This window comes from Hyaena hyaena, unplaced genomic scaffold (genome assembly GCF_003009895.1).
Source record: "Hyaena hyaena isolate Hyena2069 unplaced genomic scaffold, ASM300989v1 scaffold_361, whole genome shotgun sequence".
In the NCBI taxonomy this organism is placed as follows: Eukaryota; Metazoa; Chordata; class Mammalia; order Carnivora; family Hyaenidae; genus Hyaena; species Hyaena hyaena.
In genome coordinates, this window is record NW_024080991.1 from 1,104,736 (window position 1) to 1,130,419 (window position 25,684).

Here is a 25,684-nt window from a genome sequence, read left to right on the forward strand (position 1 = left end):
TTGAGTTAAGTCTGCTAGCTTTCATCATGTTCTCAAATGGGTTTAAGACTCAAGTAAGATTTAAAACAGCAACACTGTCAGGGGAACTCATAGATCAACCCCCTAGCTTCTACTTGGAGTTGACTTGTAGCGCAAACTCCTCTATTTATCCTGTGTTAATGGACGTTGTATTTTGATAGTAGTCTACGTGGATTGCCCAATTTCAAATTACAAAATCTGTAGTAAAAAGTCACATGGAACATCATTTTCCTCTGAAGATTCACATGGCACTTTCTAATCTTCCATGCCTCAAGTGCAAGAGCACCAACTGCTTTTCAACTCCCCAGCAATCCTTTCACTTTCGAATGCCCGCCGTATCCCTACACAGCTGCAGCCATGGGAGTCAGGTGAGGAAACCGCATCACAGATCCCATGGCTCCCAAGACATTCAGAAATCAGGGGCCTTAGGTCATTATCAGCTGAAGGGAGAGTGCTTACTGAACGGTGCTTTCCAGCCCCAAATATCCACCCAATTTGGGAGTAGGTTAGTTGTTGTTTTTCATTTGTTTGTTATACTGCCTGAAATTCTACTAATGAGAAAGACAAATGAATAAAGCAACTATGTCAGGAGTGTTCTCCTTAGTATAAATTCTTCAAATACGATTCCATGCAAGGAAAGGGGATAGATGTTTTCAAAGAAAATTGAGGCAAGAACATGGGGTACTTACAGTAAGCTTTGTTGGGAAGGGCTGCAGTTCTGCATCTTCATTTATTTTTACTATTTGGTGTCACGGGGTGTCTGCACAGAGTGACGGGTGGGTAACAAAAACAACAGAGTGATTTTAATGTGTGTTTACAAATTGTGACACTTGTTCTATCCAGAGATAGAGCTGAATCTCCCTCCCAGCGAATGTGAGCTGCTCTTATTGAATAGCATAAGGCCTACAATGCATAGGATATGACATAAGTGACAGTATATGCCTTAAAAGACTACATCATAAAAGGCACTGAAGCTGCCCGCTTGTTCTTTCTTGGATGTCTTGCGCTGGGAGAAGCCAGAGTTGCCATGTCACGAGGAACTCAAGCAGCCGCAAGGAAAGGCCCATGTGATGAGAACGGAGACAGCCTGCCAGCAGCCATGTGAATGAGGCCTATTGGAAGTAGATCCTCCAGCCCCAGTTAAACTTTCAGATGTTTGTAGCCTGGGAGATGTTCCCTGAAACCCCATGAGAGAGCCTGAGCAGCACCTGCCATCTGAGCCACTCCCAGATGACCCACAGAGACTGAGATAATAATGTTCACTGTTTTAGTAGGGTAAGTTTGGGGATAATTTGTTACACAGCAATAGACAATGAGTACACTCAATCTCAACTTCCCTCTGTGCCACGAAGGACACTTTTCTTTTTCTTTTATCACATGAGCCCTTGTTCCTAGGCCTGTCCTTCGGCTAGTGGCATGATTTCTATCGTTGAACTTTAAAATGGCTAGATAAATAGACTTCTGTGAATAGTCTTGGGATTTGCGACCTTATTTCTGTGTATTCAGAATTTATAACAATAGACAAATGAACTTTTGAAACATAATCCATTTATAATCTGGGTACTGCCTGCAATTCAGCTAGCTATTGCTCACCATGCCATTCTTTGATAAGAGACTTCATACTTCTTTCCAGTTGAAGAACTCTTTTGCATGGGCAAATAGAAAAAGTTGCCAACCATTTGTCCTACCTCTTACCTAGGTAACTCCTAATACACAAATTGTTTAGGTAATAGCAGAAGTCTGACATTTGCAGGATGCACACCTCCAGCAGTCAAAAAGAATAGCCTTCAAATGTCCTATGTCAAAACCTGTTTTCCGGCCCAGATATCTCTCAGAACAAATGACAATGCTGAAAATAATACCACAGCTAACATTTACCTGAGACTTGTTTATGCACCACGCACCTCTGCAGGGGACCTGATTTCCATCAGTTCGTTTAATCCTTATAGCATCACTATGAGGAAGTTAAGGATTCAAAGCATGGGTCTTAAAGTCCGACTGTATTTGTATCCTGGCTTCACCATTTAGTCCTATCATCTCTGGAAAACTATTTAACCAATCTGTGCTTCCATTTCTTACATATAAAATGGGGATGATAAGGGGCGCTTGGGTGGCCCAGTCAGCTGGGTGTCTGACATCGGCTCAGGTCATGATCTCAATGGTTAATGGGTTCGAGCTCCGCGTCGGGCTCTGTGCTGACAGCTCAGAGCCTGCAGCCTGCTTAGGATTCTATGTCTCCCTCTCTCTCTGTTCCCTCCTCCACTCAAGCTCTGTCTCTGTCTCTCTCAAAAAAAAAAAAAAGCATTAAAAATTTTTTTAAATAAATAAAAATAAAATGGGGACGATAAAAGGACCCGCTTCACAGGGCTGTGGTACAGATTCAATGAGAGACACATGTAACATGTAGCATATGTATAGTGCTTGCTAAGTGCTCCATCAATGACAGCTATTCGTATTTTTTAAAGAGATGAAGGCATGGAGTCTCAGGGAAGTGAAGTAACCTGAGTGGAGTTGTGCAGCTAGCAAACAGAGCAGGAATTCAGTTCCAAATTGCTTTGGTTTCAGAGCTCCAGCTTTCAACCAGTAGCCTGCACTGTCCTCTCAGTTTCCACCCACAACTGGAATGATGTGCAGAAAAGCACCTAGGCTCCTTTAGGTGTGTTAGGAGAAATCCCTGTTCCATATGTCAAAGATTTGCCAGCAGCTTGAGACTTCAACATCACCCTGTGAAATCCTTCTTGGAAAGGAAGGGAAAAAAGTGGAAAAGTTTTTAAAAATTGAGATATGGGAAAAGGTGCCACTTAATTGACAGGCTCCCATGTTGCATATTCCCAACCTGAGAATTCCTTTCTCCACTGGAATAGGTGATTATTAGGTGATTCCCGAAGGATGAGTCTGGAATGTGACCACTTATCTTTTTCAGGAGGAGTTGAAAGCTGTCAGATACATATGGACAAGGGCTAGTGATGTGATACACAACTATGGGTGGTATAATAATTTCTTCTTTTTATGGAGTGCTCTGCTAACAGAGTGCCTGGAGAGTCAGTTTAACCCCTCCTCCAGGGGAGAAGGATGTGAAGTAGGTAAGAGAATGCCCAAGGACAGGCAAGTTGCCTTCTTGGACAGTGAGGAGGAAAAGGAGAGGATCTCTGAGCCATGCCCATGTATCTGTCAGGAAAACCAACCTGTGAGCCAAAACCAACACTCAGTCAAGTTCGTTGTTTTCATACCTTTGTTTTTGTCTTCCCTTACTTTTTAAAGTAAATGTACCTATGAATTTCTTTAACCATGTCTGGCTAAAATTAGAGGGAATAGGAGCTGGGATGAGTTTAAGACATAAGCACACTAGCCCAGGAGTCTAGAGGTAACAGCTGGGGTGAGAGAACTTGAAGGTGAGGGTAGAAGGCTGATTTTGGACGTGCTTTCGGGATCCTCCATCACAGACTAGAGAAGCTGTTTCAGCTTCTAATTGTGCCATCCTTTCATTGTGATGCCCAACATCATACTGTTGGTGAACTCATTTTCTTGGCTGTAAAAGTGGAAAATAGTATTTGTCCTACCTCTTTCACAGGAACACTGTAAGAATCCAATGAGATTTTGCATGAGAAAACATTCCCTTACCTACTTTACTAGAGAGAGCTATTAAAAACCATGCCATCTGGGGCACCAGGGTGGCTCAGTCGGTTAAGCATCTGCTCTGGATTTTGGCTCAGGTCATGATCTCGCAGTTCATGGGATGGAGCCCTCCACTGGGCTCGATGCTCACAGCATCCAACCTGCTTGGGAATTCTCTTTCTCCCTTGGGATTCTCTCCCTAGCTTGTGCTCTCTCTCAAAAATAAATAAACATTGAAAAAAGAAGAAAGGAAAAAGAAAATATTTTAATCATAGTTCATAACTTTAAATTCCCCTCTAACAAACATTTTTATTTCTTGAAGCTGGGGTTTAATTTCTAAGAAATTTTTAGTGGTGAGATTAATCCGTCTCATACTGATTAGAGATGATTAAGACACTAATACTCAGTTTATACTTATACTAGACTTATTTCAAAGAACATTATAACGTTTATGAATTAAACTAAGAGAAGCAACTCTGGACAAAGTGACTCTTTTGTGGCCTCTTACAACTGGTGGCTTTAAACAATGAAGGCCATTGTATAAGAACTCCCTCCTAGGGTTATTGTGAGGATTAATTAGATTAAAATCTGCAAAGTGCTTTGAGTTTTTCCCAGAATTCCTTTATAAATAAAGATGGCGTTAATTATTTTTTTTAAAGAAGTATCCTTATATGGGTCCTCCTAGAATCAAATGTAACAAATTCACCTGCTATTTAACTAGCTGTATTCCCTGAAGCAGAAAACCCAAGACTAAGCTGACCTAAATGACCTCTAATGGTTTTAAAATGACTGTAGGAGCACACTTGAATGAGCAGAATTTAGTACACTAATCACAAAGATCTTGGTGTATGGTTTACATGACACAGTAATGCCTCATAATCACTATGCCATATGGTAATTAAGTATAAATTACTGTATTATTATAGCTATTTTGTACTGATCAAGTTTTACTCTCCTCTTTGTTATTTATACTTTACTAACTGACATTCTGGTCACTTACAAATAGGCTTTACGGCTGCCTTCCCATAGTAGGCCTTCCTCGCCTCCAAATACTAGAAACAATGAGAGTTTTTCCTGATACTAGGTACCGTCTAGTCCTTGTTGTACACGCAGAAACACATAGACTCAGATGAAAGACAGGTATGTCAACAACCCGCTCTCCAGCACCTTAAGTTCCTTGGGAACCCCCTCTCAGTTTCCTAGTCTCTGATGTTCATCCTTTCCCAGTGACCCACCCAGCCCATGCCATAAGCACCCCCCACCCAGCCCACACCGTAAGCACCCCCCACCCAGAAGGAGCTACTCTGAATATTCTGATTGAAGGGTGTGGGGCAACCCAGGTGGGTGGAAGCCTGAGATGTGGGCGGTGACAGAATTCATCCTTGGCAGAACAAAGGAGATAGAAGTTTATTAAATACACTGCAAGAGATCTGTGGGCAGGACAGCAAAGGATAAACTGTCCAATAGGGGGCTGTGGTGGGGGGCTGTAGTTAAGGGGGGGAAGGTGGGGAGGTATGAGAATGTGTGGAATTTTCCTTTTTTGGTACCTGTGGTCCATTGTAAATAGCTCACTGGTCAACTTAGGCTTAAGACTCTTGAGGCTGGTCACCTAATGGGCCTGTTTGCATTCAGCCTGGTGGTCACTGTGGGCCCTTTTACTTTACTCAGGTTTCCATTGCTCAAGCACGTTGCCTAAAGGCAGCCTCTGCCGTGGACTTGAGGAAGCAGAAACTCTGGAGCAGGCCCAGGTGGAGTCTGGGGAACAGTAGGGTAAGAAGCCCATTGTCCATGAGGAACCCATCTGGCTGACAACTGTCCTGATTTACTTGGGATGGAGGGTATTTCCAAGATCTGAGCCCTTCAGTTTACTGGGTGAGTTTACCTTGTAGCAAGAATAGATTCTGTAGCCGTGATATTGCCGGGCAGGGAGAGTATCTTAGCTGGGAAAGGCACCTTGTTCCCGTTGGGCCCTGCAGCACACTGGGCTGGGTGTTCACCGGGAATTCTCAGGACGTGACTCCTGTTACAGTGAAATGGAAGAGGTCAAAGGTGTCCAAGAGGGAGGCCAGCCCCACTCAGATAGGACCCCCAAGGCACAATGACCCTGTTAGAGCCACCGAGGCCCCAAGTCAGTTCTATAAGTTTGCAGGTGTGGAAACTATGCCTGGGGATGAGGCTGGGGAAATCAGTGTATGCCAGGCCACCCCAAGAGACTGAATAAAGTAAAGTACTTGACTACTTATTTATCCTGGGGTGCAGTTCTCTTATTGCTCTAGATGCCCTCTTCGCAGGACCAGTGAATATGAGACACCAACTTCCCTTACAGCTAGAACAAAGGTGGCTGGGGGTTTTCAATGACATCATTTACACGCCTCATGGCCTCTCCTGGCCTCTTGTGTTCCTTTTTCCCTGCCGGCGTGTTCTTCCTCATTCTCAGTGTCTGGCTGCTGCCATTCATCTTTCAAACCCAGTAGATTCTGCCCAATTTCTCTCCTACTTTCCCTCTTTCCTCCTCTCCTTCCCCTCTTTCTTCCCTCCCCTTTTTTTAAACTTTAAAAAAATGTTTATTTTTGAGAGAGAGCGAGAGCACACACACGTGTGCACGAGTGGGGGAGGGGCAGAGAGAGGGGGGTGCAGAGAGGACCCAAAGCAGGCTTCACTGACAGCAGAGAGCCAGATGTGGGGTTCGAACTGGCAAATGGCGAGATCATGACCTGAGCCAAAGTTGGACACTCAACCAGCTGAGCTACCCACGTGCCCCTTCCCTCCCTTTCTTCTTTTCTTCTTTCTTTCCTCCTCTCTTCCTTCCACAAATGTTATTTGAGTGTTTATCATATGCCAGTCACTAAAGTAGGCACTGGAGCTATAGAATTGGATAAGACAAAGTCTAGATGATAACCATCCCTGATTAGTCCTGTATACACAGCCTAAATTCCAATTCTTTATTACTAATTTTCACCCCAGATTCCATGCAGACTGTTAATATCTCTATATAACTTTCAAGTGAAAGTGAAAATAATATAGCCTTTCTTCTCGGTTCAATTTTAGTTTAGTCTCTCTGAAATCATTCCCTAGGCCCCCATCTGGTGAAGTCTTCAGATAACCACCTCCACCCACGACGTGTGGATTTTTATCACTTATTATTACTGTTGCTCCCTTTAGTTCTCCCAGTTGTGCTTAGTTTTGAGTTGTGACCTCACAGCTCAGAGCCCTGTCTTCATTTTATAAATAGTCGGGATATTTTTGTCCCAAAGTGCATACTTTGCACTTGTTCCCACTAAAGCTCATTTGTCAGTTGTCTGACCACATGGTCAGATTTATAGGCTCTTCTGACTAGCCCGAGGATTGGCAAACTTTTTCCATAAAGGGCCAGATAATAAATAATTTCAGTTTTGCAGCAACACCTTGGTGCTGGTTGCATTTGCTCATTTCTGCTCTTATGAAAGCAGCCATAGATGATAATAAGCAAACGAGTATGGCTATGTTCCCATAAAACTTTATTTATGGAAACTGAGACGTGAATTTCATATACTTTTCACCTGTCACAAAATATTAGTCTTCTTTTGATTTTTTTCAACCATTTAAAAACGGAGAAACCATTCTTAGCTCAAGGGCTGCACAAAAGTTGGCGTGGGCTGAATTAGGTTTGTGGGCTGTAGTTTGCTGACCGTGATCTAGACTCATCACTTAGTTAGAAGTGTTGTTAGAGATTTCACTGCTCACTCCCTCCTCCTGATCACTTATATGTATCTTAGGGAGCTCCTTCCATGCAAAGATGCTTGAGGATTCAGGCTCTTTACTTGGGTCCATCAAGCTCTACTTGCCAGGGAGCCACGTTTAGGCATCCTCACACAGGTGGGATGTAGCTGGGGTCCCAGAAGCCACTAGACTGCTCTGCTTATGGCTGCCCACGCCCACCAGTGACTTGTGTAAGCACCTTGGACTTTTCAGAATGGAAATCTGATTGTGTGTCCACTCTTCCCTATACCATCAGTGCAGCCAGTCTGAACTGTAGCCACACTGAATTTGAATTTTTGGGGGGGCTCTGGTCACAGCCATTGTAATTGCAGTTGCCTTATATGGCATGTTTTTTTCACCACTCCTTTACGTAGTCAATTCTAAATAAAGTCTAGAGCCACTCTCCCCCATGGCACCCATCCCACCCCAAGTGTAAACAAGTCCATTTATTACATGTGCTCATGCTTCACTTTGTAATTGTATCTTCATTAGTGGCATTATTTGACTTGTGGCTGCTTCTCACTCCCTTGTTAGGCTTTATGCTCCATGAGACTGGGGGCTGTCGATCTTTGCTCATATCTCCTGCTCCTGACCCTTGCCTAGCACATAGTAGGTGCTCAACAAGCATTTGTTGAACAGAGGAACCAGATCCACAGCAGACCTCAGCTTATTGGCTGGGCTTTGTCTATAATAGCCTCCTCCCCTTACTAGCAGAAAGAACTTCAATTCAAGATCTCTTTGAGCTTCAGTTTCCTTCTCTATCAAAAGGAGAGAATAGTTACGATCAGTGAGTTGTGGACTTAAATGAGATAATGTGACCGCACAAGGCTTGTTCCAGTCACTGTTAGATATACGTCAGACCCCTTCCCCACTTCCTCTCATTGCTGTCAACTCCATGGTTGTCTGACATCTAACTACCCCTTGCTCAGATATCGCAAGTGCACAGGACTCTACCTTCCTGATGAGAACTGCACTGTTTCCTCTGAGAAAACCAGAATTAGAAATATGATGACTGTACCCTTCATACATCTGCTGCCTTTCCAGGACCTCTTACTTGAGCCCTCTGGGTCCCTCCCCTGGCTGTAGTCAACAGGCTCCACCCATCGTATTTGCTTCTGAGTCAGCCAGTTCCTTATGGCCTCACAAAACATTCCAATCTTATATGACTCTGTGGGACCTCCTTTGTAAGAGCATGAATCCCATTCATGAGGGCTCCACCCTCATGACCTAATCACCTCCCAAAGTCTCCACCTTCTAACACCATCCCATTAGCATTAGGATTCCAACTGGTGACTCTGGGGGTACGCAAATATTCAGATCATAGCAGAGGTTGTATACCAGACACTGCACTAATGTGTCTTAGGCCAAAGAAATGGGTCACTAGTGTTTAAAATTAGTTTAAAATTAAGACATTGGGGGTGGTGGGGTGCACCTGGGTGGCTCAGTTGTTTAAGCATCTGACTCTTGATTTTGGCTCAAGTCATGATCTCACAGTTTGTAAAGTTGAGCCCTGTGTCGGGCTCTGCGCTGACAATGTGCCTGCTTGGGATTCTCTTTTCCTCTCTCTGCCCCTCTCCCACTTGCTTGCACATGCACACATACTCTCTCTCTCTCAAATAAATAAGTAATAAATAAATAAATGAAATTAAGACATTGAGTAGTTAATAGAAGAGGCATTTGGAGAGGAGGGCGTGGAGGTAGGGAAGATGGAGAGAAAGGATGGGGAAGAGAAGAATTTCCTATGAAATCACTGCCTTGGGGGCCCATGGGTCAGGAAGAGGCCATTGGGTATGGTGAGGAAGGCAAGGGAAGATTAATGAGATTCTTACACACCAAGATAGAAGTGACAAGGTGGAACCAGCAGAACTGTGCTCTGGGATGACATACTGCCTCTGCTGGTGTGCCTATGGTTTTCAGTTCCCTCTCCAACAGCCAGTACTTTCCTAGCTCTCTGACATTGTTTTCTCTTTCCCAAGCCAGCAGAGAATGATCCCTTTGCACTGGTGTTCTCTGTAGAGGTAGCATCCCTGTTTATCTTGACAGCCTACCAGAATTGCCGCAGTGATGGCCTGTTTTGCTGTGTAGAAGGGGCTTACTTCATTTCCCCTTTAGTTTCATGTGTGTGTGTTTGTGTTTGCACAGTATGTGCGTGTGTACACACATAAGAAGTGAGAGCGCCTGGATTGTTGTGATTCAGTCCACAGAGTCATGGTCACACAGAGGGATCCTTGTAACTGGAAGAGTGCTCACAGGCACACCCATCTCAGTGCATTCACTGAGAATCAGAGTCAGAAACGTGATTTTGTTGGTACCCTGAGAATATATTCATCTCTCATTAACTTGGCTCACAGAAACTAATAAATACAAAGCAGAATATTGAGGGTATGTAGGAAAGTATACGTATGAATTAGAGACCCATACTGAAATGAATAGAGATGAAGTGAGTTGGATCTGTCATTTACTTTAAAATATTTTAGTTTTGGGGCACCTGGGTGACTCAGTCAGTTAAGTGTCTGAGGTCATGATCTCAGGGTTCATGGGTCCCAGCTGCACATCAGGTTCTGTGCTGACAGCTCAGAGCCTGGAGCCTGCTTTGGATTCTGTGACTCCCTCTCTCTCTGCCCCTCCCCCACTCTCTCTCTATCTCTGTCTCTCTCTCTCAAAAATAAATAAACATTAAAAAATTTTAATAAAGTAAACTATATTAATTTTGGGGCACCTGGGTGGCTCAATCAGTTGAGCATCCAGCTTTTGATTTCAGCGCAGGTCATGATCCCAGGGTTGTAGGATCAAGCTCTGTGTCGGGCTCTGCTGAGTGTAGACCCTGCTTAAGATTCCCATTCTTTCTCTCTCTCTCTCTCTCTCAAAAGTAAACATTGAGGGGCGCCTGGGTGGCTTAGTCGGTTAAGCATCCGACTTTCGCTTAGGTCATGATCTCGCGGTTCCTGGGTTCGAGCCCCGCGTCGGGCTCTGTGCTGACTGCCAGCTCAGAGCCTGGAGCCTGTTTCAGAGTCTGTATCTCCCTCTCTCTCTGACCCTCCCCTGTTCATGCTGTCTCTCTCTGTCCTAGAAATAAATAAAAATATTAAAAAAATAAATAAATAAACATTGAAAACAAATTTTTTAAGTGCAGGAAAGTGAAGCAGGTATGGGAAAATCTTGATGATTGAATCTGGTTAATGGGTATTTTATACTCTTTGTGCATTTTATATGTTATATACTCATATTATTTCCCTACTTCTGTGTGTTTGAAATTTTTCTTAACATAAAAATTTTAAATATAAAAGAAATGACAATAATTTACAGAAAAAAATAAAAAATAGTCAAGTTACTTGTTGTGCAAGTTGTGTTGATCAGGAATACAACGTGGAAAGCTAATTCGATGTAAGACTGTTGGGTCGCCGAGGACATTGACATATTCCTGTCTGCAACCGGGTGCTCCTCTCTCCTCTTCTGCTCTAATGTCCTAGGACCTAATTCCTGAGACTCTCTCAGAGACTTAGAAACCTGATTCCTGCACCCACGGGCTGCTCCCATCATGCTCCCTGTCCCCTGTCAGGTACTTAAATCCTGCTCCAGGCCGAGGGGGTTGGTTCCTCTTGCTGCCACCGCTGGCAACAGGCGTCTATCTCTCTTGCTTCCAGCTTCTAGTTTTGAGTTAGGACTTTGCATTCTTGGGGTATGTGAGAGACACTGATAACTCAAACGCAGGTTCAGTTTCCGCTCCTGCTGGCACCCCCATTCCATCCTATATCTTAGGGGCTTGAAACCTGAGAAGCAGCAAGGCATGGCGTGCAGGTAGGATTCCTGTCCGTGCAGCCTGATCTACCTGCCTGGGCTCTGCCTCGTTTGTCAGGCACCAGCTCCGGGAATGACACGGATGGCTGAGGGGAAAGACACTGAGCTCTGTGGTTTACAAATAAATCATTTTTAAAGGCACGATTTATTTCATTCGACGCTTATTCAGATCTGTGAGATATAGCTATCATTCCTCCTTGAAGAGATAAGAAACTAGGGCATTGTGAGGTTAAGCAATGTGTTTACAGGCACAAAGTCAATCCATGGCAGGACCAGGATGTGAACTGAGGTATACCTGTCCCCTGATAGAGTTTATCAGTATCTCAATCCAAGTTATTACTAAACTACTATTTTTCTCTAATTAAACTAGTATTTGTAGCAACCAGGTTGTATTACCACAAAAGATGACTCATTATTAACAGCAGGCTGGAATTGTTCCATAGCCAAATGCCATATTTCATTTTCATCCATGGGTTGAATTTACTAATTTTTTAAAAGGTTTGTTTATTTATTTTGAGAGAGAGAGAGAGAGAGAGTGAGCAGAGGAGGAGCAGAGAGAGAAGGAGAGGGAGAATCCCAAGCAGGCTCCACGCTCAGCAGAGAGCCCGACTTGCGGTTTGATCCCAGGACCAATTGTGAGATCATGGCCTGAGCTGAAATCAAGAGTCAGATGCTTAACCGACTGAGCCACCTAGGTGCCCCTGAATTTACTAATTTAAAACAGTCCTAATTTTTCATTATGAGGAGTCAGTAACTAATGTCTAGAGTTAATAAATTGAGAAAAAGGGTGTAGATATATTACATATAGTTTCAGTGGTCATCAGCAGTAGAACTTAAAACAGAAACTACTGGGGCACCTGGGTGGCTCAGTCGGTTAAGCATCTGACTTAGCTCAGGTCATAATCTCACAGTTCGTGGATTCGAGCCCTGCCTAGGGCTCTGTGCGACAACTCAGATTCTGGAGCCTCCTTCAGATTCTGTGTCTCTTTCTCTCAAAAATAAATAAACATTAAAAAAATTAAAAACAAAACCAGAAACTATTGATAAAACCTCTGAGTAATGGGTGTGGCAGTGATGTGGCTGGGTGGGGATGGGAGGTAGGAGATGTTTTCGGTTCTCATTTTACACACATCTATACAGTGAATTTTTAAAAAGATGGGCAAGTTTTACTTCTATAAATAAAAAAATAATAGTTTAAAAATAGAAAAAAGAAGTGAAATACAATGAAAAGTATCCTCTCAAGGAGCAATTGCTGAAATTATCATGTGTAATGCTACATAGACAATAGAAAAAATGAAGTACATCTGTACACATTTTAGGTAGGGAAGGCAAATCAAGAATGATGTGGTTAGAATAATACCTAACAATGTATACTTAATTGCATGTAGGTGTATGTGGATACAGACAGGAAGGATATATATCAAAGTGATACCAAACTGTAGGGATGAGGAGTGAAGAGGAGAGAAAGATTTTGATGATTAACTTCATTCACTTCTATATACGGCTTGATTTTTTTCTAGGGGCATTTTTTTTTCGAGGGATATGAACATATGTGGAATGTTTTGCAGGTTCAAAGCTACTGCGATTCTGAGTATTCCCTCTTTTCCTTTTGCCACAGAACAGCCAAATGCGATTGCACTATGTTACGTGTAAGTGTCAGGATCTTAACACTTGACTTGTAGTGAAGAAATTCACTATTCCTTAATATTGTTCCTTAATGTTGTTAGAAAAGGGAAGTTTGTGAATTACACTGTTCCACTCTCATGCCTTAATACCACCACAGAGCTGACCAAGTCTGATTCATGTTTCTTTTTGTATTGTTAGATTTCCTTGCTTGCTTGTTTTTCACCAGGGGCAGGGGGGTGCGGGGGGGGGGATTTAAATCCCCAAATCCAGTATCTCATGACTGTAACAAGGTATCCATCCTACACTTTGGAGTCCTGGATTTGGAGCCTGTAACCCTGATACTTGATAGAATCCTTCTGGTGAGGAGAAGCGGTGTAAAGAGAAGCAGTATGTCTGTCAAGGTCCCCGTACAGCCTCCACGGAGGAGTAGAAGGCAATGGAAGATAAAGTGACTAGTCCAGAGAAAGCTGAGGAAGCAAAATTAAAAACAAAGTATCCTCATCTGGGACAAAAGCCTGGAGGTTCTGATTTCTCAAGGAAACGATTGCAGAACTGGCAAAAATATTCTGATGGCCAGGGATTACAACCTGGCGGAAGCAAAACTGAAGAGCAAGCAGCTTCCTACTGCAGCTCTGCCTGAGACAAGTCAGCGGTGACCACATTCCCACTCCACAGAACCTTCCTCAACGGAAACCATCCCTTGTTGCCAGCAAGCTGGCTGGCTGATTAAAAGAGCTGAGCTGCATGAATCTTCTAATTCTCATTATTTCTCCTTGTTACGTCCCCGCTTTTTATATCTTTTCATTCACTAAGTCATTTGAGAATGACAGCTTTGCAGGTAGCGGTAGTCTGTGCTGCTATTGTAAGGGAATATACATGTGTAGAGTTTTGATTAGTTTAACAGTGCACTGATAAAGAGAACATGTTTGAGCAACATAAAGTAATCTGCTTGAAAATAATTGTGTATATTACCTAACTCCTAGTGTTGAACTGGTTCAGTAAGTAACAAGCAAGTTTTATAATTGTAATGTTTTGGCTGTCTTTAACTCATCTTAATTTAGCTTTGTATGTTATTCTTATTTAAAATAACCACAAGGGCACCTGTCTGGCTCAGCAGGTTAAGCCTCTGACTTCAGCTCAAGTTTATGAACTCACAGCTCCTGAGTTGGTGCCCCATGTCAGGCTCTGTGCCGATAGCTCAGAGCCTGGAGCCTGCTTCAGATTCTGTGTCTCTCTCTCTCTCTCTGCCCTTCCCCCACTCATTCTCTCTCTCTCTCTCAAAATATAAACATTAAAAAAATAAAATAACCTCTATTGTATTAATTTCTTTTGCATTTTCCTTTTGGATTTTGTAAAACAAGTTTAAGGCCACAAGTTGGAAGAAAGGTCACATCTACAAACAAAAATAGATGAGGCTCTGAAAGATTTGTATCTCTGTGCTTGAACTTGACTGGCCTTAAACCTGTTTCAGCTCTAACAATAGAATTTTACTTGGGCAATATTTGCCTCTTCTGGTGTAACTTATATGACTCTAGTGCTTAACAGCTGCTGTTCTTATTCCGTTCTATAGTGTTAGAATATCTTTTGTTGAAGAGATGAATAAAATACGCATGTGCATCTACTGTTGGATTCACTTGTCTGTAATTTTTGTAAATACAATAGTTTTGGACACACACAAAGAATCCTTTTGATGATTCAATTTTTTTGTATTTCATTTTATTGTGGAAAGAACAGTTAACGTAAGATTTATCCTCCTAACAAACTTTTTTTTGCAATTTTTTAATGTTTATTTTTGAGAGAGAGACACACACATACACACAGAGAGCATGAGCAGGGGAGGGGCAGAGAGAGAGGGAGACACAGAATCTGAAGCAGGCTCCAGGCTCTGAGCTGTCAGCACAGACCCTAACACGAGGCTTGAACTCCCAAATGGTGAGATCATGGCCTGAGCCAAAGTCAGCACTTAACCAACTGAGCCACCCAGGCGCCCCTACCTGCCTAACGAATTTTTAAGTGTTGATATACTATTGTTGACTATAGGTACAGTGTTGTACAGTATTCTCTAGAAATTACTCATTTTTAAATGTTCATTTATTTATTTACTTAGAGAGAGAAAAAGAGTGTGAGCAGAGGAGGGGCAGAAAGAGAAGGAGACAGACAATGCCAAGCAGGCTCCCTGTTAGCACAAAGCATGACATGGGGCTTGATCTCTCAACCCTGGGATCATGACTCAAGCCAAAATCAGAAGAGTCACATGTTCAACTGACTGAGCCACCCAGGTGCTTCATCATCTTTCTTTTTAATAAAAGAAGTTAAATTTATAAACACTCCAAGGTAACTTGGAAATGTGTAGTAAAAAATAATGAATCCCATGAATTACAGAGGTTTTGCTAAAAATGCAAACTGCCAGCAAACTGTAAATTTTGGCATATCCAATGTATTTAACTAATTTGAGTGGTAATATTTCTAACGAAACTCAGTTGGAGGACTGCTGATATATCTATGCTTTTGATAGAAATAGCAAGTGTGGTATTGTGGCTATGAAAGGAGAAATGTGAGTCGATGCATGCTTTCATCATACAAATCTTCTGGTTGGTCTTCTTTATCTCCAACACAAAAATGCATATGGAATGGTAGATTTTTACAGAAATACTTAGATGAAGAGAGTCTAGAATCTCTGATCATTACTGAGCTGTTTTTTATGTCCTGGGACAGAGTCATTTACATAGATTATATTGCGCCTTGTGTCCACACTTAGGGTCCATATGCTGTCCATCTATGTTTCCCTTTGCTCTAGGCCATTTATTTTAGTTCCAGACCAGAATGGCAGCATTCCTGTTTGAAAGCTCCAAGTCTCCTGTGGATTTTCATTTAATGATAAGTAGCAGACTGGCCTTCAAATCCCCACCTTTTCATGGCACCTTGAAGCCTTCACCAATAATTTTTATTGTGACATTCACATACTGTCCTGGGTGAGAGTGAGCAGCATGACGAGGAATGCCCGGCTTAGTTACAGCTGATTGCTGTGCCTAGAACTTCCAGTACTAGGTTGAATCAAAGTGGTGAGAGTGGATATCCTTATCTTGGAGGAAAAGCTCTCAGTTTTCCACCATTGAGTATGATGTTAGCTGTGAGTTTTTCACCTATGGTCTTTATTATGTTGATGTATGCTCCCTCTAGCCCTACTTTGTCAAGAGTTTTTATCATGAGTGGATGTTGTACTTTGCTTTTTTAAACAAATGCTTTTCCTGTGTCTACTGACGTAATCATATGGTTTTTATCCTTTCTCTTGTTAATGTGATTTGTCACATTGATTGATTTGCAAGTATTGAACCACCCTTACATCCCTGGAACGAATCCCATTTGATGGTGGTGAATGATTTTTTTTAAGTCCTGTTGGATTCAGGGGCGCCTGGGGGGCTCAGTTGGTTGAGCATCCGACTCTTGATTTCGTAGGACTCTGCACTCACAGCACAGAGCCTCCCTCTCTTTCTGTCCCGACCCCCTCCTGACATCTCTTCACCCGCTGTGTACACATACTCCTCTCTCTCCCTCTAAATTAATAAACTTAAAGAAAGAAGTGCGGTATTCCGCACTTCCAAAGAAGTACTGTTGGATTCAGTTTGCTAATATTTTTTTTTGAGGATTTTTGCATCTATGTTCATGAGAGATATTGGCCTGTAGTTTTCTTTTTGTAATGTCTTTTGGTATCAGGGTAATGCTGCTCACATAGAATGAATTTAGAAGCTTTTCTTTGTCTTCTGTTTTTTGGAATAGTTTGAGAAGAATAGGTATTAACTCTTCTTTAAATGTTTGATCAAATAATTTATTCATTATACCTAAGTTGTCCAATTTTTTTGCATATATTTTTTCATAATAGTCTCATAATCTCTTCTATTTCATTGTTACTTCTTCTCTTATTTCTGATTTTATTTCTAAATCTTCTCTTTTTTACCTTCCTTAGTTGAAGGGTTTGTAAATTTTGTTTATCTTTTCAAAATAGCTACTCTTGACTTTGTTGATTTTTTTTCCATTCCTATTTTTTGTGTTTATTTCTGCTTTAATTTTTGCTGTTTCCAGACTTTTGCTAAATTTGGGCTTAGTTTGTTTTTTTCTTTTCCCTGCTCTTTGAGGTATGAATTAGGTTATTTATTTGAGATCTTTCTTCTTTTTTTTAATATAGGCATTTATTGCCATCATCTTCCCTCTCAGTCCTCCTTTTGCTGCATCCCTTAAGTTTTGATAGGTTGGGTTTTTATTTTTGTTTGTCTTAAGGTAATTTCTAATATCCTTTTTGACTTATTCTTTGAAACAGTGGTTGTTCAAGAGTGTGTTTAACTTCCACATATTTGTTAATTTTCCAATTTTGCTGATGATTTCCAGTTTTATTCTCTTGTGATTAGAAAAGATACTTGGTATGATTTCAGTCTTCTTAATTTGTTAAGACTTGTTTTGTGACCTGACATCTGATCCAGCTGGAGAGAGACCCACATGCCCTTAAGAGACTGCTTTTTTTCTGTCGTTGGGTGGAATGTTCTGTAGGTATCTGTTAGGTCCGTTTGGTCTATAGTGTTATTCACTTACAGTGATCTTCTATCTGGATGTTCTGTTCATTATTGAAAATGGGGCATTAAAGCCTTCTACTTTGATTGTATTCCTGTCTATTTCTCCCTTCAGTTTTGTCAGTTTGCTTGATATATTTGGGTGCCTTGATGTTGAGTGCATATGTATTTAAAATTGTTTTATCTTCCTGGTATATTGACCCTTTCCTCACTGTATAATGCCCTCTGTTGTCTAATATGACAATTTTTAATTTAAATTCTATTTTGTCTGATGTAAGTATAGCCACTCTCATTCCCCAGGAATCCTGCTGTTGGGTAAGAAATCCAATTACCCTGGGACCACTATGTTAGAGAAGCCAAGTGTAAATGCTCTAGTTAACGGTTCCCACTTTGCCTGGTTTTCTAGCCAAAATACTAGACATGTGTATGAAGCCATATTGGATGCCCCAGACCACTCCATCTGCCAGATGAATGCCAACTTGTCCTCCACGATGCTTCATGGAACAAATTTCTCCAGCTGAGTCATGCTTAAATTCATGACCCATAAATTTGTTTTTTTTCTTAAATTTTTTAATAGTTTTTATTTATTTTTGAGACAGAGAGAGACAGAGCATGAGCGAGGGAGGGGCAGAGAGAGAGGGAGACACAGAATCTGAAACAGGCTCCAGGCTCTGAGCTGCCAGCACAGAATCCAATGCGGGGCTCAAACCCAAGAACCATGAGACCATGACCTGAGCCGAAGTCAGACACTTAACTGACTGAGCCACCCAGGCGTCCCACGACCCATAAATTTGTTTTGCAGTAGTTTGTTACACAGCATTTGTTAGCCAGAACAGGAACAACTGACCCCTGTTGTCCCCATTTTAGCTCAGCTTTTGGGCAAATTAAGCCCCATTATGGAGTAATTTATGTTCCTTTACTTCTCTTTTTTCCTTTGGACAGAACTTTACACATAAAAACATTCTGATCCTTTTGATTAACTGTAAACATACATATATTTTTACCTAGCTGTGATATCTTTATGCTTATTATTTTCTTCTCCTTTATACTTTTGCCTGATATTTTCATTAACAATAGTTACTGGTCTGTTTTAAATAGCTATAGCATATTCCAGATGTCATAGTAGGCTTAACATCCCTTTTTTCTTGGGTTTTGAGAGGTCCCTACCGCTGGGGTTGGGGTATTTTCACACAGATTGCTCATTTCTTGTTAGTATCCGTGTCATTATTTTTGTCCTCTTTTCTTGGCTGGGGCATACAGCTTGCACTTAGGTGAGGTCTTTCCCTGAATTTGGCCAGTAAAATGTAAACAAAGGGATATGTGTCCTTCCAGCCTGCCTCATAAAAGGTTCAAATGATAGAGGAAGGCATGGCCATTCAGTGGAAGGAGCAGAGCGCCCACAGCCTGCTGACCTCCAAAGGATGTATGGTGAAAGAGAAATAGACTTTCATTTGGTTAATACTTGGAGATTCTAGGGTGCGTCTGTTACAGCAGCTGGCATTATTTACCTTAACTAATATGGGTATTTTAAAAGCTTCTGCTATCATCATGTGCATTAACCCACTGATAGAGTATGACAGTAATTACTACTGACTCTTTCAAGTAATTACTACATTTTGTTTGTTTTATTTTCAGTAAGTTAATTTCAGGGGTCCTGCTAGCATTTAGAATTTTGAAAGGAGAATTTCCTTGGCTTGTCAAAACTATAGCTCTATGGTATCTATATGCAAAACAAACAAAAAGCCTTAAATTAAAAATTGTGTCTTAAAAATAGGGCTGTTCAAGTTACTATAGAATAGAGATACTAGTCTGTATTCTCTGAAGTCACATACTCAAGTGCTTCTACCATTCATTAGTTCATTCATTCATTCATTCATTTATTCATTTATATAATCAGCTTGTGCTAGACATTGGTGACCCAAAGAGGAAAGAGACAGACTGATTTCTTTTAGCCATGATCTGTATAATCATGAATTTACCTGGGTGACCTGGGGCAAACTCTCTTCATATATTCTGTTTGTAAAATGAAGGCAATATTACTGTTATATTCACTTCTAGGATTCTGGCAGCACCCACATGAGATTAACCACATAACACAGTGCCTGTCATCTACTAAGTGCTCAATAAATACCATTTTTTTTAAAAAGCTTACTAACCAATCTTGATAGCTGAGTAGTTAAAGACAAAGATTCCCAGAGGGACACTTAGCTTTAATACTGCCCCCAAATAAGCAGCACCAGCACATCTCTTGCTGTCATCTTCTTGAGGGCTTTCCTTAAATTTGGGGCTACTGAGTCAACAATATTCTCCACAAAAAGAATTTTATAGTATTCATAGATATCCATAATTTCTTTTAGGTAAATGCCTAACAGTAGAATTTCTGGGTTATGGGATAGCTACATGTATAACTTGATAAGAAACCACCAGCTTTCCAAAGAGCTTATACCATTTTACACCTCCATTAGGAAAGTATGAGAGGTTACTGCTGATCCTCACCAACATGGGGTATTATCAGGTTTTTTTTTTTTTCATTTAATTTTGGTGAATTCTGATTTACCTATTTTTCTTGTTTTGCTTGTGTTTTTGGTGTCAGAGCTAAGAAATCATTGTCTAGTTAGAAGTCACAAATATTTACATCTATTTTTCCTCTTAGGAGTTTTATAGCTTTATCTTTTACATATAAATCTATAATCTAAGGTGCCTGGGTGGCTCAGTTGGTTAAGCATCCAACTTTTGATTTCACCTCTGGTCATGATCTCACAGTTGTGGGTTCAAGCCCTGAATTGGGGCTCTGTGCTAATTCTCTCTCTCTCTCTCTCTCTCTCTGCCCTTCCCCCACTCATGTTTTCCCCATCCCTCTCTCAAAATAAATAAATAAGCATTTAAAAAATATAATCCACTTTGAGTTAATTTTTGTGGATGGTGTGAAGGAAGAGTCCAAATTCCATCTATTGCATGTGGATATCCAGATGTCCTAGCATCATTTGTTGAAAGGCTATTCTGTTCATTGAATTGTCTTGGCCATTTTGTGGAAAAAATATTGACCACGAATGTAGTGGGCTTATTTCTGGATTCTCAGTTCTATTCCATTGATTTATATGTCTCTCCTTTTGCTTAGTTTTCATTGGAGTAATTCATTGTAGTTCTAATTTGCACTTCATATATTTTCCTGATGACTAATAATTGCCTTGAAAAGTTTCTTCTTGTTCATTCCAGTAGATCCCTTACCTTATCCCCCATAATTAGCCATTGTTTTGATTAGTTTATATCATAAATCAGTCTTTCCTGTTCTAGAACTTTATGTAAACACAGTATACATTAGTATAGGCATCTTTCATTAAACAAAATGTTTTTAAATTCATCCATGCTATCGTTTGTATCAATAGTTTGTTCCTTTTAATGGGAAAAGATAGTTGCAAATAACAGATAAAGGGTTAATATCCAAAATCTGTAAGGAATTCACCAAACTCCACACCCCGAAAAACAAACAACCCAGTGAAGAAATGGGCAGAAGATATGAACAGACACTTCTCCAAAGAGGACATCCAGATGGCCAACAGACACATGAAATGATGCTCAGCATCCCTCCTCATCAGGGAAATACAAATCAAAACCACACTGAGATACCACCTCAAGCCAGTCAGTGTGGCTAAAATGAGAAAATTGGAGGACTCTAGATGCTGGCGAGATTGTGGAGAAATGGGCACCCTCCTACACTGTTGGTGGGAATGCAAACTGGAGCAGCCAATCTGGAAAACAGTGTGGAGGTTCCTCAAAAAATTAACAATAGAACTCCCTATGACCCAGGAATAGCACTGCTAGGAATTTACCCAAGGGATACAGGAGTGCTGATGCATAGGAGCACATGTACCTGAATGTTCATAGCAGCACTCTCAACAATAGCCAAAATATGGAAAGCGCCTAAGTGTCCATCAACGGACATATGGATCAAGAAGATGTGGTTTATCTATATGATGGACTACTACATGGCAATGAGAAAGAATGAAATCTGTGTAGCAACATGGATGGACCTTGAGGGTGTTATGCTGAGCAAAATAAGTCAAGCAGAGAAGGACAAATACCATATGTTTGCACGTATAGGAGGATTAGGAGGAACTTAACAGAGGATCATGGGGGAGAAGAAAGGGGGAAATAGTGGGGGAGAGGGAGAGAGGCAAACCATGAGAGACTCTTGAATGCTGAGAACAAACTGAGGAGTGGGGGGGAGGGGGAGAGTGATGGGCATGGAGGAGGGCACTTGTGGGGATGAGCACTGGGTGTTATATGGAAACTAACGTTGACAATAAACTATTTGTAAAAAAATTACATAGTTTGTTCCTTTTAGAAAACATTTTTTGCTGCAAAGATTTTCTAATTTCTTTTACTTCTTTTTCATGTAATTTTTATGTGAAAAATTCTAGCCTACAGGTGATTTTTTTATAATTCTCATCCAATTTCTAATTTCTTTAATATTTGGTACAATTTTAAGTCTGTCCAGTTTTGGATCTCTGACTTTTCTCTTATTCCTAATTTTTGTCATTCGCATGTAGTTGCCTTGCTAAAGTCCCCCACAAACTGTGCTATAGTCAACGGCTATTTTCTTCTTTATTTCAAAGTTCATATACATTGCCATCTTTTTACTAACCTGCTTATTTATGTATTTATCCAAATATCCTATCTGATATTATATTCTTGGTAATGAGTTATTCAAATATGCACTTGGTTTAGAATACCTACTAGTTTCTGAAATTTTGCCAGAATTACTCATGGTATTTGGGGAAACGCTCTAGATATAAAAGAAACTCCATCCCCTCTGATCTTTTTTCTTTTCTTTCTTTTTTATTTTCTCAGATGCCTTTGACTTTGCAGATGATTTGGAAGCATTAGTTGCAAAGGTATACATTTACCTCTCTGGTTACACAAAAGAATAGAAATGCACAAGATGAGTTTGTGCTGTTCCAAGGAATGACTTTCGTACAATCTGCAGATTCTAGGTTCCGTCAGAAAGTCAATACTCCCTCTCCACCTCCACTGCTGCCAATAATTAAAGCTGCTGAAGAAGAGTGAGTTTTTAATGCAGTGTCCCCACCTTTCTTACTTCCTTTACTTTGAACTCTCAGTTCCTGTCTTTTTTGGCCTTTTATCTTCCCTGAATACACCCTGGCTTGGGTAGAATTGTCAAATCATCTACCCTGTCAGCACTCCTTTTGCTGCTCGTCTACCTTTATTCCTTCTGCAAGGCTCTCCCTGCCTATCCCCCTACCCCCAGTCAGGGTTCAACCAGAGAAAGAACTAATAGTTGATATATACTAAGACATTAATGCACAGAATTAGCTTACAGGACTGTGGTGGCTGGCAAGTGCACTGGTAGGGTACGCCATCAAGAAGGGCACACTGAGATGCCTGGGCAGCAGCTGAAGCTGTTATGCACAGAGGAATTTCTTGTTCTTTAAAGGAGCCTGTTTTTCTCTTAAAACCCTTTAACTGAGTAAGTCTCACCTAGATTATCTACGATCATCTCTATTATTTAACATCTACTAATTATAGGGGCACCTGGGTGGTGCAGTCAGGTAAACATCCAACTCTGCATCTTGGCTAAGGCCATGATCTTGGCTCAGGTCATGAGTTCAAGTCCCACACTGGGTCCTGAGCTGATGAGGTGGAGCCTGCTTGGGATTCTGCTTCTCCTTCTATTTGCCCCTCCCCTGCTTGTGCATGCGCCCTCTCGCATTCTCTCTCTCTCTCTCAAAATAAATAAATGAGGGGTGCCTGGGTGGCTCAGTTGGTTGAGCATCCGACTTGGGCTCAGGTCATGATCTCACGGTGGTTCATGGGTTCGAGCCCCGCATCAGGCTCTATGCTGACGGCTTGCTCAGACCCTGGGGCCTGCGTCGGATTCCGTGTCTCCTTCTCTCTCTGCCTCTCCCCCATTTGTGCTCTGTCTCTGTCAAAAATAAATAAATGTAAAAAAAATTTTTTAATAAACAAAATATTTTATAAAATCTTCCGATTATGAGTTTAATTCATATTTACGAAATACTTTCACTGTAACACCTAAATCAGTGTTTGATTGAGTAACTGGGGAACTACAGTCTATTCAAATTGACATATAAATCTAACCACCACACCCCATTGCTTTTACTCACTGGTTTAATTGGTAACTAAAATGTTAACTGATGGAAACTGGATGCTTCCCAGGGCTATTTTCATGTTATGAAGAAATGTTCAAGAACCAAAGAAATAAAACAATAATAAAATAAAAATAGCTAAGTGTGTGTGATGTGAGGTTGGGCAGGGATGGAATGAAAGCCACTGCCTATTCAAAAGGCCAAGATTGCCCACAGGTACGGTCACTGCTTCTCATTGTCCTACATCTGCCCTTCAGTCCTCTCAATTCAACCATTTCTAATTCAGCTTTCTATGTTTGGACCACTCCTTTCCAGATCCTTTGGCTAGAGAGAGAATAGGCCTTTTTTTTTTTTTTCTTTTCTTTTCTGTGTCCATGGGCACAGATTTCTCCAGCACCTAGTCTATAGTACCTTTGAAAAGTTTTTAATCAAGGGGCACCGGGGTGGCTCAGTTCGTTAGGCATCTTGTGTCCAGGTCAGGTCATGATCTCGTGGTTCCTGGGATGGAGCCCCCCGTCCAGTTCTGTGCTGACAGGGAAGAACCTGCTTGGGATTCTCCCTCTCTCTCTGCCCCTCCCTTGCTCACTCTCTCTCTCAAAATTAATAAAGATTTAAAATAAATAAAAATTTTTTTAAATTTTAAAAAATAAAAAATTTTAATCAATTTATTCAGGTATAATTGACATGCAATGTGGTATACTCATTTTAAGCATACAGTTCTGTGAATTTCTTTTCAATGTTTGTTATTGAGAGGGAGCGCAAGCAGGGGAGGGGCAGAGAGAGAGGAACAGAGTTTCTGAAGTGGGCTCTGCACTGACAGCAGGAAGCCCAGTGTGAAGCTTGGACTCATGAACCATGAGATCACGATCTGAGCCAAAGTCAGACCCTCAACTGACTGATCCACCCAGGTGCCCAGTTCAGTGAATTTTCAAAAATGATACACTCATGTATCATCACAACCAAGATATAGAACTTTTTTATCATCAAAATTTTCCTTGTTTCGTATGTTAGTACAACCCAAAGTAATGCACAGATTCAATGAGATCGCTATCAAAATTTCAACATTTTTTTGCAGATACAGAAAAATCCATCCTAAAATGTATATGGAACCTCAAAGACACTGGTTAGGCTAAAACAGTCTTGAAAAAGAAGAGCAAAGTTGGAGGTCCCAGTTGCAAAATTTCTACAAAGGCACGTAATCTAAATTATGATTCTGCATAAACACAGACATATGAATTAATGGATTAAAATAGAGAGCCCTTAAATGAGCCCTCACATAAATGGTCAAATGATTTTCAAGGGCATCAAGATCATTCAGTGGGGAAAGTTCAGTCCTTTTAACAAGTGGTATTGGGAAAACTGGATATCCAAATGAAAAATAAAATAAAATTGGACCTTTATTTTACATCATATACAGAAATCAAGTCGATATGGTTCAAAGACCTAAATATAAGAGATGAAACTATAAAACTCATAGATAAAAACATAGGGGAAAAACTTCATGATACTGGATTTGGCAATGATTCCTTGGATATGACACTAAAGAAAAAATAGGTAAGTTCTACTTCCTCCAAATTTAAAACTTTTGTGGATTAAAGCACACTAGCAACAATGAAAATGCAACACATGGAATGGGAGAAAATATTTACAAATTACATCTGATAAGAGGTTGGTATCCAGAATATATAAAGAACTCTAGCAATCCAAGAACAACAACAAAAACCAAAAAACTGATTAAAAATTGGATGAAGGACTTGAATAAACATTTCTCTGAATAAGACCTATAAATAACTAGTAAGCAAATAACAAGAAACTCAACATCATTGATCATTATGGAAAATCAAATAAAAAACACAATAAAATACCACTTCACATCCATTAAGATGGCTATTATTAAAAAACACAAAACAAGTGTTGGTGAGGATGTGGAGAAATTGGAACCCTTGTGCACTTCCTCAAAAAATTAAAATTATCACATGATCCAGCTATTCCACTTCTGAGCATGCACCCAAAGAAGTGAAAGCAGGGACTTCAACAGATATTTGTACACCTATGTTCATAGTAGCATTATTCAAGTAGCTGAAATAATTCCACCTGGGTGGAAGCAAGCTAAGTGCCCATTGACAGATGAGTGGATAAACAAAATGTGAAATATACATGCTATGGAATATTATTTAGCCTTAAAAATTAAAGGAAATT

General features: G+C 40.7%; 1 long non-coding RNA gene and 1 pseudogene across 1 annotated transcript; both read left to right on the plus strand.

Annotated features, from left to right (window-relative positions):
- Nucleotides 1-808: 808 nt before the first annotated feature.
- Nucleotides 809-22,558, plus strand: LOC120243831. Its single transcript, XR_005531401.1, has 3 exons — nucleotides 809-1,293; nucleotides 5,302-5,505; nucleotides 22,209-22,558. It is a non-coding gene; the product is annotated as an uncharacterized LOC120243831 (long non-coding RNA).
- On the plus strand, nucleotides 13,101-13,531 carry LOC120243830 (annotated as a pseudogene).
- Nucleotides 22,559-25,684: the final 3,126 nt, after the last annotated feature.